The sequence below is a fragment of the Narcine bancroftii genome, chromosome 13 (genome assembly GCF_036971445.1).
Source record: "Narcine bancroftii isolate sNarBan1 chromosome 13, sNarBan1.hap1, whole genome shotgun sequence".
Lineage (NCBI taxonomy): Eukaryota > Metazoa > Chordata > Chondrichthyes > Torpediniformes > Narcinidae > Narcine > Narcine bancroftii.
The window spans coordinates 10,430,113-10,445,448 of NC_091481.1; the positions used below are offsets into that span (position 1 = coordinate 10,430,113).

General features: G+C 37.4%; 1 protein-coding gene and 1 long non-coding RNA gene across 16 annotated transcripts in view; one reads left to right on the top strand and one right to left on the bottom strand.

Annotated features, from left to right (window-relative positions):
• The window catches only part of mest (mesoderm specific transcript), a 366,224-nt gene that overhangs the window by 300,475 nt on the left and 50,413 nt on the right, over positions 1–15,336 (bottom strand). For all 15 annotated transcript variants that reach the window (XR_011347788.1, XR_011347787.1, XR_011347798.1 and 12 more), the window contains one exon: positions 3,866–3,981. The gene's annotated coding sequence lies outside the window, so the exon portion shown is untranslated. The remainder of the gene's footprint in view (positions 1–3,865; positions 3,982–15,336) is intronic.
• LOC138748116 (uncharacterized) lies at positions 10,253–14,907 on the top strand. Its single transcript, XR_011347799.1, has 2 exons — positions 10,253–13,140; positions 14,792–14,907. It is a non-coding gene; the product is annotated as an uncharacterized lncRNA (long non-coding RNA).

The window sequence follows — 15,336 nt, forward strand, 5'->3', positions numbered from 1 at the left end:
CTGGGCATTCAATGGTATTCTATTACTCAATTTCTTCACTGTTAGTTCATAGTGGTTGGGTCATCATGAATAATGTCTTGAGTGAACCAGTCACAAATTGGTGGTTATAAGAAAGTTAGAAGCTGGGTATTCTGCAGTGGGAGACTATCCTAATGTGCCAAAAGGTTTCGACAGGCCTTGATGAAGGTAGCTCCAGTAAATTTTAAGAAGCTTGGCATTAGCCCCTTTCACACTTGCATTCCACTAAATTGGCCATTCAGTGTCCTGCAATAGGAATGAGGGTTTGGCTTTTCACACTTGACCACTCCTAACTAGGACACTGAATGCTTTCACACTCGCAAAAAGCCCATCCCCAGGGTTAGGACTGTTCTACCTTCTACCGGGTACGTCATCACATCAAAATGTAGAAAACCTGCCCTAAATCCTGATCAATGTATTATGATCTTGTATTTGAACAAAATTAACCATGCCTAATTATAACATAATTAACCTTTATGTACAGCACATTATGAGCTCTTCAGCCCCTGTGTGCCGACCTTTTTAAGAGACCGAGGCAAAGTGCTAGCAGTAAATGGCAATAGTAGACAATTTTTTTAGCAGGGTGGGAAAGTTTGTAGAGCTATAGTACACAATTTATAAAGACAGGGTGGGGGGGGGGGGGGGTGGTGGAAGGCAATGGCAGACCTGACTTAACAGAATGCAGTGTAGCAGAGAAACCCCTCCCTGAATGCTCCATGCATGCATACAGCCTTTTCTCTGCCACATGGAATTCTGGGAGGGCATGCCTGCCATCACTGCCCCCCCCCCCCACCCATAGTTATTTATAACTTGTATGCAATAGGGCTACCAACATGATAGTGTTACCAACTTCCTATTGCTGTTTATTTCTTCTCTCTCCTGCTGCAACTTTCCCACAGCAGAGTTTATACCTTCATTTTAATCTTCCTTCAAATTCCTGCACTCATGCAAAAACTTGGATCATTTCAATTCCACAATACAATTGCCCGTTTCACACTTGCCTGGCATACTCAATGGGGTCGAGTACATCAATTCCCAGCATGAGATAACAACATCTGATGCCAGCATTGATCTGATTTTGTTTTCACACTGGCACTTTAAAGGCCTATTGGCTGTTAATTCTTGGGACCACTTGCAAGTGTGAAAGGGGCTATTGTGGGCATTCATATACATTTATGTCTCTAAATGAAGTTGAACAAGTACATCAAGTGTATTGCAAACTATAGAAATGTTAACATAATTCAATTTTCCAGTTCACAATCCATGGCCTTGTGTTAAAATAAATCTTTTTTTAATTACTTTAGTTGCAACCCACATCCACCATTGTGAACTTCCTTCACTTTTGACCAGCATGAGAGTGTTGCAAACAAAACGTGTTGTAGCAAATCACCAAGACTTTGTCAACAAAACATTCCAGGTTAGAGAAAAAGTTGTAAAGACGGTCAGTTACTGCTTGAGAATGTTGGCACTTGATCTTGCCATCTATTGTTGCCAGATCAAAATTGTGGAACAGCATATTTAACAAACAAGGTGTACTTTGGGATGAAAGCCCTTGAGTCCCTCTCTAAAACTGGATTCTTGACTTCTTTCTGTCAAACAGACTGCAATCAGCAAAGATTGGTGACATCACCTCCATGATCACACTTAACATCTCTATGCGTACTCAGTTCTGTTGGAGTTGCTTTATACCCATGACTGTCCAGCCAAATACCATTCCAACTCCCTCTTCAAATTTGCTGATGACACCACACTCATAGGTTGTTTATAGCACTTTAAAAAATAGAATACAGAAAGGAAGTTAAAATTCCAGGAATGGAATGCCAAAGTAACAACTTCTCTCTTAACGTCAGACAAAAGAGATGATCATGGACTTCATGAGAGATGTGGGCATATCCCTGCCCACATCAATGTTGCTGAATTGGAGAGAGTAACTAGCTTCAAATTTTACAGAATAAATGTCTCCTTTGACCTTTCCTGGGTCTACCTCCTTAGAAAACAAAAGTTTGGCATGAGTCTTAACAAGTTCTACAGGTGCACTAGTGATATCATGATTACTGTATGGATAGAGTGGTATGTACGCTGCTCTAAACTTCCCTCCCCTGCATGGATTTCATCTATATCTCTTGCTGTCTTGGAAAAACAGCCAACATGCTGAAAGATCCATCACACTCTGGACAACTTCTCTCTCTTCCCAGCGGCAAGGTTCAAGAATGTGAAATTGTTCAATAACAGGCTTAAAGTCCGTTTCTGCCCTGCTGCCTTCTTGCTCTGAATAAATTTCATAATCGTGCTCTTATGCTGCCCTTTCACATTGCAACTCTAAAGTCTGTGTTCTTGCCCTTCAACTTGAACAGCTGTATGAATGTTAACATTGGCCTGGTGGATGACAAGCTTTTGTCCTGCTGTTAAGGTCTGCTTCTCGCACCATTTCCTCATCTTGTATGGGCACTCCAGAATTGTACCTACATTGTCAAATGCATTGAATTTTTCTTAGTATAACTGCAGTGAGGTGGCAACTTTGCTCTTGAGGGGTGTCAAAGCTGAAGGAAACCAGAAATTGAGTTTTTTCACAATATACTTTGGGAGCATGATGTGCCAATCTTATTTGTTGATTCATTTTTGCACTTTTAAGTTGTGTAACGCATTAAAGAAAATGTGCTAAGCACCATCATACATACAAAAATAAACTACCTGATATATTCATGAAGATGCATCCCACTCACATTTGTTGTGGCCTGGTTAATATGAGCAATACATTCGGAAATCCAATTATATTATTTTTGTAACTGCACACTTTTCCTAAAATATTGCACATTTTACCATCTTTGTTTCTAAATAAGGTAGTAACAAACTACAGCAGATAATATAAACATAAAAGGAAATGTCTCTTAAATATTAAGAACAATACGAAATTGTGACACAACTAGTTTTGAATGGTGAGTTAAAGAGAACTTGCTAATATTGTAAAAGTTAACCAATTATATCATAGGATATTTTTGGAAATAAACGGGTTAATCATTTTGGCTCAGCAACTAATTTTGCTGAAGTTAAAACTAAAGAAACTTCTTTTGAAAAATCAAGGTAAGATGAAAGTCTTGCTTTAATTATCTTTATTATATTTCTTTCAAGTTTCTCTTAACCAAGACTTTGTCTCAAAAGCAAAGGCTACAACTGGATTCCACCACCTCCCCCCCCCCCCCCCCACCGATTTAAAAGGAATTAACAACATAAGAACATTCTGACCACTCCTTCATTTTCTTGAAAGATAACAGAGCTGAAAGTCTGACTTCACTGACAGAAATTGGAGTGTGGTCCAAACCTGTACTTTACAAGCAAGCTATTATCAGTTATGTACTATACTGCACAATGACCAACCCTGGACTTACAAGCAAGCTTCCACACCTTAAAGGGCTCAAGCCTGAAACATCAGTTATGTAATTTTACCTTAAAGGGCACTGTTTGACTAGCTGAGTTTCTCCACTGTTGTGCTTTTACTTCAACCACTGTATCTACAGATTTTTGTGATTTATTTCTATCACCAGGAATAATGACTGACTACTACAAGTCAGAAGACTTTCTTTTTTTTTCCCTACAGCTTAATGCCAGGAAAATTGGAAAACCTCTCAAAAGACAGCAGAAGGAGGCATCTTTGTATTTTCAGAAATTGCAATTGATGTTTTTTTTTGTAGATTAGAGGAATAATAAAAACATTAGAACACAAGTAGCATCTCTCAACCCATCTCGTAAATGGCTCAAGTTATTCTGGACACAGTTTAGTATCTCCCAACTTTGTATGTGAAATTATGTTTGTCTTAATCATAATTTATACAATTTATTGACAGCATACCTTGTTTCCATTCTTCAAATGCCTTCGAAGATGAGGATGGAAAATTCTGTTTACAAGTTATCTTGATTTGTTCATGCATTCCTTTCCCACTATTCTTTGGTGTTCAATCCCAGTGCCTGAGGATAAATTTGGAGAGAATGTCGTTCCTGTATCAGAAAGCATTCTAATCAAGCAGCCCTTCTGACATGATGAAATGTATCAATCAAATATATTTGATTGGATGGTTTTTATTTAAAGCAAAGATGATTCCTTTCTGAAGAAAGTAAAAATGTCTCTTAAAAGTGCACATAACAGTCAAATGTATTATTCCTCTGTTTTGATGCATCAAGGAAATGAAGAAATTGGGATTGATCTGCCTAATTTTACAAATAAAGGGCAGAGGAAGAAGGTTATAATCTTCTATGTCCACTTTATTTGTTTACTACCTTTGCTCAGCTAGTAACCTGAATGTTGCATATGAAAATCAATCCTATGTGTTTTCCCTTATGTACCTGTGGGTGATGATTGACCTCGATTCAATTCTCTACTGGAGCCAGCAAGCAAGGTAACTAAGAAGACACACCAACACCTCTACTTTCTAAGAAGTCTCAGCATATTGTTGAATACTCAATCAACAGTTGGACTGTGGAAAACATACTAACTGGTTGCCTTGTAGCCTGGTTTGGTAATTTGAGTCCCCAGAAACCTGGGCAGTTGCAGAAGGTAGCAAACATTTCTAAGTCTAGAACAGGCTCTGACTTCTCTTCCAATGAAGACATTTTTGTGAGGCGTGGCCTCAAGAAGGCACCCATCACTTTGATCACAACTTCTTGCTGCTACCTTTGGGAGGGAGGTACAGAAGCCTGAAGACCAGAGCCTCTAGGTTCAAGAACAGTTTGTTTCCCAAGGCTATCAGGCTCTTGAACATCCCCCTACTGCACTAATCATAAACTACTCCAACCCCATAAAGGCCTATCTGCACTGTTGTAACCCCATTTTTTTCTTGTACTATGGAAACTGCATATTTATTATCTTTATTTTGTGTTTATTTAATGTGTGCTATTCCAATTTTTTTACAAAGTATCTATTTGGATGCAGCGAATAATATTTTAGTAGATATGTATAGGACAATAAACTTCTGTGATGTTCCCCCTTAACCTCTGCCACTTCAGGAAGAAAGGTCCCAAACTGTCTAGCCTCTCCTTCCTATTCAAACCCACCAGTAACTCAGTAACACTCTTTTTAATATTTTACTTTCTATTTATAGCCAAACACACTTTAAATTGACTTATTTTAAGATGTTGCACTTTATTATCCTAAATACTGTGTAATTATGTCAGTTTAAACGGAGCTTGGGAACTGATGTCCTGATGGGTGAGAAGGGAGGGCTAAACCCAGAACCCTGGTAATGAAGCAAATATTAACAGATGCCAAACCATTGGGATTTCTGAATTGGACAGTGTATTATTGATTTTACTGTCATCCTTGGATGATAAAATGTCATTAAAAGGGCAGGAAATAATTGGATGATATAACTCCTCAAAATTTTATAATTGTGTTATATAATGCAATTATTTTTTTAAATGAAAACTGTGTTCATTTGTCACATTGTAATTAAATTCTTAGTGTATTTGTAGTGCCAAAGTGCCTCAATTGGGGGAAAAAGGGTGCAATTAATGTGTAGGTAGTTGCCATTAAGGTTTTTAATGAGACAGTAAAGAAAACATTTTCATGTTATTTTACAGTTTTTAAACTTCTGTAATTGACTCAAGATTTGAATTGAGCACTGTGTATTCAATAAAGGATTAGACATTATAATCATGGAGGGAGCTATCAGTTATGGGCTCATTAATAGAATGAGAGATTCTGTGTTGAATAATTTCCAATAAAAAAGGTCATTTAGCAATTTTTCAAAACCATGAAAATCCAGGCCTTTCTATAAAAGTACAAGAATCGGGTTTAAAAAAAAAAATTCAAACATAGACCTAGCATACTGTACAAGTACACTATCTGGACATCTAAAATCCGGAAAGCTCTAAAAACCGGCAAGTGGGGTGAGAGACTGGCAGCGCAACTGAAAGAGGGTGGAAGTGGATATGGCAGCACAATTCGGGTGGGCTTAAATCTGGCTTTCCAAAATCTGAAATTCAGAACACACTTTCTCCCAAGGGTTCCGGATAAAGGATTGTGTACCTGTACCTTAGCATGACATCTGTGCATCCTTCTTAATGTTTCAAGGCAGCATAAGAGTTGCATACTTTCTCGCCCAAAGTTACCTAATAACTGAAGCAGTTTTAACCCTTTGTCTTCATCAAGATGGCAACCTCATCTCTTTAACAGCAAAGAATCTTTGCATATATTATTACTTCTCTTCATGCAATAATAAAAAGCCTCAATCTTCTTCACCTTTCTACATTAATCTGTTAAATTACAGCTACTTTATTAAAAAGTAAATTGAATGAAAAGGTTGGATACCTAACAAGGATATGCTGGAAATTGTCAGGTTAAAAACAGGAAAAGCTGGAAATGCTCAGACATCAACATTGACCCAAAATGTTAATTACTTTTCTCTTTCTACAGGTGCTCTCTGACATGCTGAGTGTTTAGCATTTTTTATTTTGGTTTTGGTTTTCCAGCTACTTCAATTTTATTTTTCATCTAGAGATTAGAAATATTCAACAGATCCAGCAACATTTGTGGAGAGAAAAATGTGTCCCCTAAATCGGCCATTCAGTGTCCCAGGATAGAAATGGCGTTTTTGCTGTTCATACTTGACCACTCTGAACTGGGACACTGCACGTGTTCATACTTGCAAGGAAGCATCCCCAGGGTTAGGATTGTTCTACTAGTGACATCACGATGCATCAAACAGTGGTGGACATGCCCTGAATCCTGATCAGTATATTATAATCTTATATTTGAACAAAGTCAATCCTGCCTAATTATAACATAATCAAGCTTTATGTTCAGTGCAATATGAGCCCTTCTCCCTTGTTGTGGCGCTGACTTAGAAACCTTTATAAGAGACTGTGGAAAAGTGCTAGCAATAAATACCGGCCAATTTTTCAACAGCGTGGGAAAATTGGTAGCACTACCATGCACAATTTATAAATATCGTGGGGTGGGAAGTGATGGCGGACCTGTCCTCTCAGAATGCTGTGCAGCAGAGAAAGGGCTGTATGCACGGAGCACTCATGAAGGGGGTTTCTCTGCCGTATGGCATTCTGGGAAGTCAGAGCCACCATCATTTTTTCCCAGTCTTTATAAATTTTGCACCATAGTGCTATCAACTTCCCCACACTATTTAAAAATTGTCTGCTATTTATTTCCTCTCTCCCACAGCAACTTTCCCATGGCATAGTTTATACCTTCATTTTAATCTTCCTTCATGTTCCTGCACTTGTGCAAAAACTTGGGTTATTTCTGTCCTAGAATGCAATTACTCATTCTACACTTGCCTGATTGCAACTCCAACGTCTGCAGATGCTGAGATTGCACTAGGGGTTGAGGCAGTCTATCCCCGGGGTTGAGACTATTTTCATTCCACACTAGACTCTTTTTAGGCCCAATTGGCTGTTAATTCCTGGGACCACTTGCAAGTGTGAAATGGACTAAATTTTCAAATGGATGAACTTAAGATCTTCTATCAGAATCTTTGTTCACACAGCTGAGTAGACTGTTTTGAAATCTTGTTGGGTGTCATAATATTGGGTGTTAACATTGAATTTCAGTGTCTGATATAATAGTTGAAATTATTTTTAATTTGCAGTTTCAACAACTAATGACCCAGATTTGCTTCCACCGGTAAAAGGATATGTGTCTCTGAAATTGAGGAAAGCATATCACTTAGATTAGTGGGCTCTTTGGCATCAACTTTTTCATTCTTGTGTCATCTGTTCAGCACTGTACTTTTTTGCTATCAAAACCAGAAACTTGTCAAACAAGCTGAACACCAATCACATTAAAAAAAAATTTTAAACGCAGCAACCCAAGAAGTAAAGTAATTTGACTAACATTTCCCTTTACAAGCATCAAATCAAAAGTTGAGTTAAAAGTTGATATGTCATGAACTTGAATCCATAGATTCTCGCATCGAGTCAGTTCTATGACAAGGAAATGGGCTTTTCAGCCCAACCTGTCCATATTTACCTTGCTCGTCTCATTTGACTGCCTTTGGCTCAAGTCCAAGTCTTTCCAATTCATGTAACTGTCCAAATATCTTTTTGAATCTTGCAATTAACCTGCTTCTACCACTTCCTCTGGAAATGTGCTCCATATACCCACCACCCTCTATGAAAAAGGTGCCTCTCAGGTCCCTTTTAAATCTTTCCTCTTCAAACTTAATGTTATGATCTCCTAGTCTTAAGTTTCCCAGCCTGGGAAAAAGTTTGTGACAATTTACCTAATCTATCATGATTTTATAAACCTCAAATCTTTTTCCTTGTGCTGGAGGAAGTAACATCCCACCCTCTCCATATAATTAAAGCCTGCTGGTCCCAGAAACATTCCCATGCATCTTTTCTTCACCCTTTCCAAATTAATTATACATTTCCTGTAGCTGGGTGTTCAAAACTGCAAAATACTTTTTAAGTGCAGTCTTCATAACACCTTGACCCGTTGTAACATGGCATCCCTGTGGTGCAACCACTGTATTGTTTGTATTGCATGAGCTGGCCCACCCCCTGAACCTGTAATTCCTCCCTTCCAGAAATCCCTATAAAGGCTGTTACACCAAAACTCCTCCCTCAGTACATGCCTTGGAACCGGGCCAGCAACATGTGAGATGTGTTGATGTCTTAAGGTGATTAAAATCTATTAATCATTACTCTGTCTAATGTGGTTGATTGATAGCACTACAGTCTTCACAACACCTTGACATGTTGTAACATGGCATCCCTATTTCAGTACTCAGAATCCTGACCAATGAAGGCAAGCATTGCAAATGCAATCTTTGCTACCCTTTCTACCTACATTGCCATTTTCAAGGAGCCATGTATCTAGTCTCAAGTTTTGGTTCTACAACTATCCAAAGGGCATTACCACTCACTTAGAGCTGTCCAGGTTTAACCTTCCAAAGTGCCACATCTCCCCTGGCCTACTTTCCACATCCATGTAGATCCTGTTGTAATTTTAGCCAACCTTATTGTCACAATGCCATGATTTTTTGTGTCACCCACAAACTTGCTAACCACCTTAGTTACATTGACATCTCAAATCATTGATATGGATGACAAACACAGTCGAACTAGCATGGATCCTCTCAGCCCACCACTAGTCCCAGGCCTCCATTTTTTCAGCAAAAACTATGATTTGGTATATAATTTTAAATAAATGTACTTCATTCAGAAGCTTAAAATTTTCAAATATTTATCTACAGCATATTTAAACAATTATTCCCAAACTGCTTAAATATCCTGGTCCTATATTTGCAGGCTTTGACAATATTCATTTTACATCACAACCCCCTCCCCTAACCCCATTTCAGCATTCTAACTAGTCTAAAATTATGACCAAGAATGTATTACTGCTAAACAGGCAATTTCACTGGGCTTGAATATATTCTAACAGTTCAGGTTGAGGTAGCACTTTACTACCCAAAGGTACGTGATCCCTCTTATTATTCTCTATACAACATTTTTCACTTCAAAAGATTTCTTATGATAAGGTCTATTATGATAAAAAGTTAAATTTTCATGTGGAGCTACAGATATGAAAAATAGGCAGTATTGTTTGGCAACTTGTCCTCATAAACTAGATCTCCCCAAAATTGTTGATGAATTAGTTTTAGCGATAAATTTGTATTCTCGGTCATTATTTCATTGCCATTTAATCTTTTAGTTTACGGTTAGAAAAATAACTTTTTCCTGAGTTAAAAATAGATAATGCTTGAAATACTTGGATTGATAACTTGTCATCAGAACTGATCTAAATTGCTTGATTTGTTTTTGAAACAGGAAAAAATGATGTCTTTCGCCAAACTTGTGTTGCTGTTGATTGGATGTTGCACTGCAAGAACGGTCTTTGGCTACAGAGTGTACAAATTAAACAAAAGCTATTCGTACAACAATGAGCTGCTTTCTGAAGCGATGAAAGAGCCTCCTGAAAACTCCTCACTGAAGGACAGAGACAACTACCTTCCAAATGACAGATCTCCATATGTTGAAGACAAAGAGAAGAGGACATTGCCATTTCATCGATACAAATTTCTCACCAGAACACAATTAAGAAGAAAAATGTACCAAAATACCGCAAGGAGCAATCGTCGATCCAAATTCACTTTGTCTCTCGATGTACCGACAAACATTCTCAATATTCTTTTAAACATTGCAAAAGCTAAAAACATGAGGGCAAAAGCAGCAGCTAATGCTCGTCTGATGGCAAAAATTGGTCGAAGAAAGTAAATTTGTACTTATTTATGTATTAATGTTTCCTTGTCAGCATGAAACTGCAGCTGCATGTTTATGGCTAAAATAGTCTAGCACTAAAAATAATTAATTGGCAGATGATATGAAATCTTGTAAAGCAACAGAAAATGGAAAATTGTACAGGTTTGTTGACTGAGGGATGTTCACAATATTCAGACCCAACAAGTCCTTTTTTTAACCACATAAGAGTGTTGATTTGATAGAGACATCAAGCCTTACTTTTTGTTTATAAAATGACTGGCCAAAAAGACATTTATTTTGCCCTAAATTGGAAAATAAAATGTTTCACAATATTCCAATATGGTAAAACTTCCAGATATGCATTGAATACCCATGCAAAATAGTAAAAGTCCACCCAGATAGCATTAACATTGACCTCCAATTTCTGTTAACCCCTCCTCTGAGGCTCGTTCTCTCTACCCTCTGTCACCTTTCCTTCCGTTCACACTCCTTCCTTCTCCTATTCAGAGAGCTACCCTCAGCTCTCTCCCCAATCACCTCTGCTTTTTTTTCTCTTATTTTCTCACCTCTATCCACCTGTGCTCCTCCCCTCCTCCCACCTTTTTTATTCAAATGTCTGCTTTTTTTTCCTACACCTTGTAAAGGGCCCAGGCCAGAAATATTTGTTATCCTTTACTTTCTTTGGATACTGCATGAAATGCTGTGTTTCTCTTCCACGTATGTATTCCAGCCCAACATCAGCAGACTTTCTTATTTAACCCCAGCCATTTAATATGCCCCTAATGGTCATATGGTGCAAAGAAAGTTGAACTTTTGATATCACAGTAATCAATCTCAATTGATCTACCACAGACCAAATACTGACACGAGGGAAGGACCAGAGGTGACAGTCATTAGAAGGTATGGGCCTGAATTATCAATGTCTTCACAAGCATATAGCTATTCCTGTCAACTACCTACACTTTGTAAGAAAGGGTATGAAAGTAAGTCTGCCAGCAGTAAATTCCTATTAGATCCCTGCTAATTGTTTTAGTGAAATACCAGTAAGTGTAGGACAGTAAATTATTTATTTTCACATTTATTTACGTAAGCATGTCCAATATAAACAAATATATGAATGATTGAAATGCCTATTCTTTCAATTTGAATCTTTGTAACATTGGACACTAAGGTTAAACCCTGGTTCAAGATTTCCTTAGTTGGAAAATTATTTACAGCATCTCTTAGTGGCAAAACCTGTCCAATATCTCACAGTTTGAATGTAAGACAAAACTACTTGTTTGATTATAGTGAGGCTGCCTTTCTGCTGTACACCTACTCCAAAGTCAAACTAATCATTAGCCCTTAAGAAGAATATTTCTTTCCTGCTTTCTATTCTATATCTCTTCAATCTTAATCTTCCTGTACCACTTAAAATATCTTACATAACAGACAGCTTAGCCAGTCTTTCAAGGCTTTTATCCATTGTACTTCTCCAGTTTCTGCAAAGTAGATAAATACCCTCATTTTTGATTGCACAGCCTGGAGGAAAAGTTCTTAAAAAGAGAATTTATGGTATTTGTTTGCAATCATCCTGTCATTTGATTACTTCTCTGTAACAGAAAAATGCTTCCTAAATTGTTATCTGTTTTTCTTTACATCAGTGCAATACTGTGACCCTTTGATCATAATAGTTTAATCATTCTTAGTTTCTTCCTTTTACTGTTTTTTCCAAACAATCACATCATTTTTCTTTCTGTAACTGTTTATCTGAAGACATAGGGGCAGAAATAGGCTATTCAGCCCGTCAAATCTGCCATGTCATTTAATCATTATTATTGATAATTGAAAAAAAGCTGCATATGTATTAAGACTTGATTATATTGCAGTATGAACTAAATTGGATCAAAGGTCAATATTTTTTTTGCTAAAAGGAAACCACTGTATTTGTATTTTTAAAATGTGCAGAACATTTGCTTAATCAATAAAGCAGGTATGGCATCACAATGTACTGTGGTTAAAATTTTGGGGCAGGTATGGCATCGCAATGTACTGTGGTTAAAAGTTTGGGGCAGGTATGGCATCGCAATGTACTGTGGTTAAAATTTTGGGGCAGGTATGGCATCGCAATGTACTGTGGTTAAAATTTTGGGGCAGGTATGGCATCGCAATGTACTGTGGTTAAAATTTTGGGGCAGGTATGGCATCGCAATGAACTGGATAAAATTTTGGGGCAGGTATGGCATCACAATGTACTGTGGTTAAAATTTTGGGGCAGGTATGGCATCGCAATGTACTGTGGTTAAAATTTTGGGGCAGGTATGGCATCGCAATGAACTGGATAAAATTTTGGGGCAGGTATGGCATCACAATGTACTGTGGTTAAAATTTTGGGGCAGGTATGGCATCACAATGTACTGTGGTTAAAATTATGGGGCAGGTATGGCATCGCAATGTACTGTGGTTAAAATTATGGGGCAGGTATGGCATCGCAATGAACTGGATAAAATTTTGGGGCAGGTATGGCATCACAATGTACTGTGGTTAAAATTTTGGGGCAAGTATGGCATCACAATGAACTGGATAAAATTATGGGGCAGGTATGGCATCACAATGTACTGTGGTTAAAATTTTGGGGCAGGTATGGCATCGCAATGAACTGGATAAAATTATGGGGCAGGTATGGCATCACAATGTACTGTGGTTAAAATTATGGGGCAGGTGTGGCATCACAATGTACTGTGGTTAAAATTTTGGCTCAGTTGCTGATATAGGATTAGTTCAGGAAACTTGGTGTGGTGGATATTTGCCCTGAATTTCATGGCTTTATCTTGCCTCCCCTCATCATTTGTCAATAGCAAGAAATATGAAAATTGTTTTTTTGATGAGCACTTAGAGTAAGAATATTTAGAATGTGATGTTGCCATTGAGGTACTATAGTTTATTTATTTTTGAGCTTTTATCTCTAGATTGACTTTTTTTAAAATGGATTCTTGTACATTGCATACCACTGTGTTGCTTAATATTGTTTTGTGATTGAAGAAAATGCAATTCAGAGAAATCATCAGGTACACGTTTACTTGATTGTACAGTGAGATCTGATTGCCAATTAATGTTTCTTTTAAGCTGTGAATAAGCGTGTTTGTTACATGTTCTGAACATAATTTGCCTATGTAAACCTGCAGATAATGATAACCTGCAATAGTGTAGTGATTTGCTTTTGACATTCCAGCTTTCTTTATAGATGTTATAATAAAAGAATAGTTGTAAATTTAAAGTCAAATAAATTTGGAATTGGGCATCGCAATAACTATGTTGCAAACAAAAGTGGTCTAATTGCAAGTTATTTTTACACCATCCAATCTTATTGCCTAGTACACAATAACATTCCAGAAAATACTGTATTCGTACCTAAACAGACTTTGTAATCAAATATCCTCACTAATACAACAAAATCTCCAACAGAACAAGTATCCAATAATTTCTCAAAAATTGGTTGAAAGTAATGTAAAGGAAAGGGCTCAATCCAACATTTCTTTGTCTGTTCAAGATTCCAGCATCTGCAGCTTTTTTGTTTTCTGAAAGGACCTGATTGTCTGGATTTGGTCTTTCATTCCTGGTGGGATCATGCTCTTACGAGGGTTACGATTTTGGTCGATGGAAGAATACTCTGGCCATTTTTAACCTTTCATGATGTATATTTCAGACTGGGTCCGTGGGCAAACTACAGTATGAACCAAAACCAGTCCCAGAAAAAGGGGACATGTAGTATTTGTTGGTAGGCCCCCAAATCAGGGACAGAGACAAAAGGGTTAAAGGAAAATACCTGGTTTCTTGAATAACCTTGACAATGGTGGAATGGATAATCAAAAAGGTAAAAAAAAGTTATCCTCCACAGACCCAAAGAATGTCTCAATGTAAAGCTGAGCCACAATGAGGAAATAGAGCAACATCAAAAAATACTAACTTTGATGATGGAGAATTGCCTTTCATTCATGTCAGCAAGTTTCACACATCTTGCTTCCCTCAATCTCTTCCAATCACTGTAACATATACTAACAATGTACTGAACAATTGAGACGCCTCAGTGAGAGAAAAAGGATTATTAAACATTTCAAGTTTGAACCCTTCATCAATACGGTCTTGACGAAAGGTTAATAACAATTCTTTCTCTCCCACTGATTCTGTTGAATTCATCCAGCACATTGCTCCAAATTCTTGCATTCAGCCATCTCCTGTGTGTCTATTTACAGTGCCCTCCATAATGTTTGAGACAGACATTTTCCTTTATTTGCTCTGTGCTCCATAGTTTTAAATCAAACAATTTGTATGATTAAAGTGCACATTCCAGATTTTATTCAAGTTTATTTGCACCGTATACATTTTGGTTTGACCATGTAGAAATTACAGCACTTTTTATGCATAGTTCCCCCATTTCAAACTAAGTAACAATCAGAATAACAACCTCAGACTGGTGTAATTCTGATTGCAAATGACACATGATTCTAAAAGTGTCAACTACTCCAAGGAGACAGACCATTTAAACTTTATTAAGTGAATGTTTAATCTTAATCTATTTCAGATTCTCAAAGTCGGATTCTAAACAGGTAAACAAGAGAAACCTGAAATTAACAAATCCAATTTGCAAACAAAATGAGGTAAAATACTGGGATTAAAGTTGTGCAGTACAAAATCAGACTCTTCACTCCACCATGCTGATGCTATCTATGCCAATCCTACATTAAGACCATATCCTCTATGCGATCCCTATTTAAATGTTAGTCTAATTGCCTCTGAAACAGAAATTGTATCTGATTTTACCACCTCTGGCTGTGCAATCTAGAATCACACAGTAAAACAAAAAAAAGTGAAACACACAAGTTTGCAGTAAAACACAGAAATCCTGGAGGAATTCAGCCGGTCGTGCAATGTCCATAGGAGGTGAAGATATATTACCGAGGGCTCACTTACCCCCATTGATTACCTTAAAACCCTACCCTTTTGTTTATGATACCTCTAGCAAGGAAAAAAGATTTTGACCATTTACCCAATTCATGCCTCTCATAATCAGGTCACCCTCTCTCAAATGAAAAAAAGATTAACCTATGTATCCAGTTTCTCCTCGTA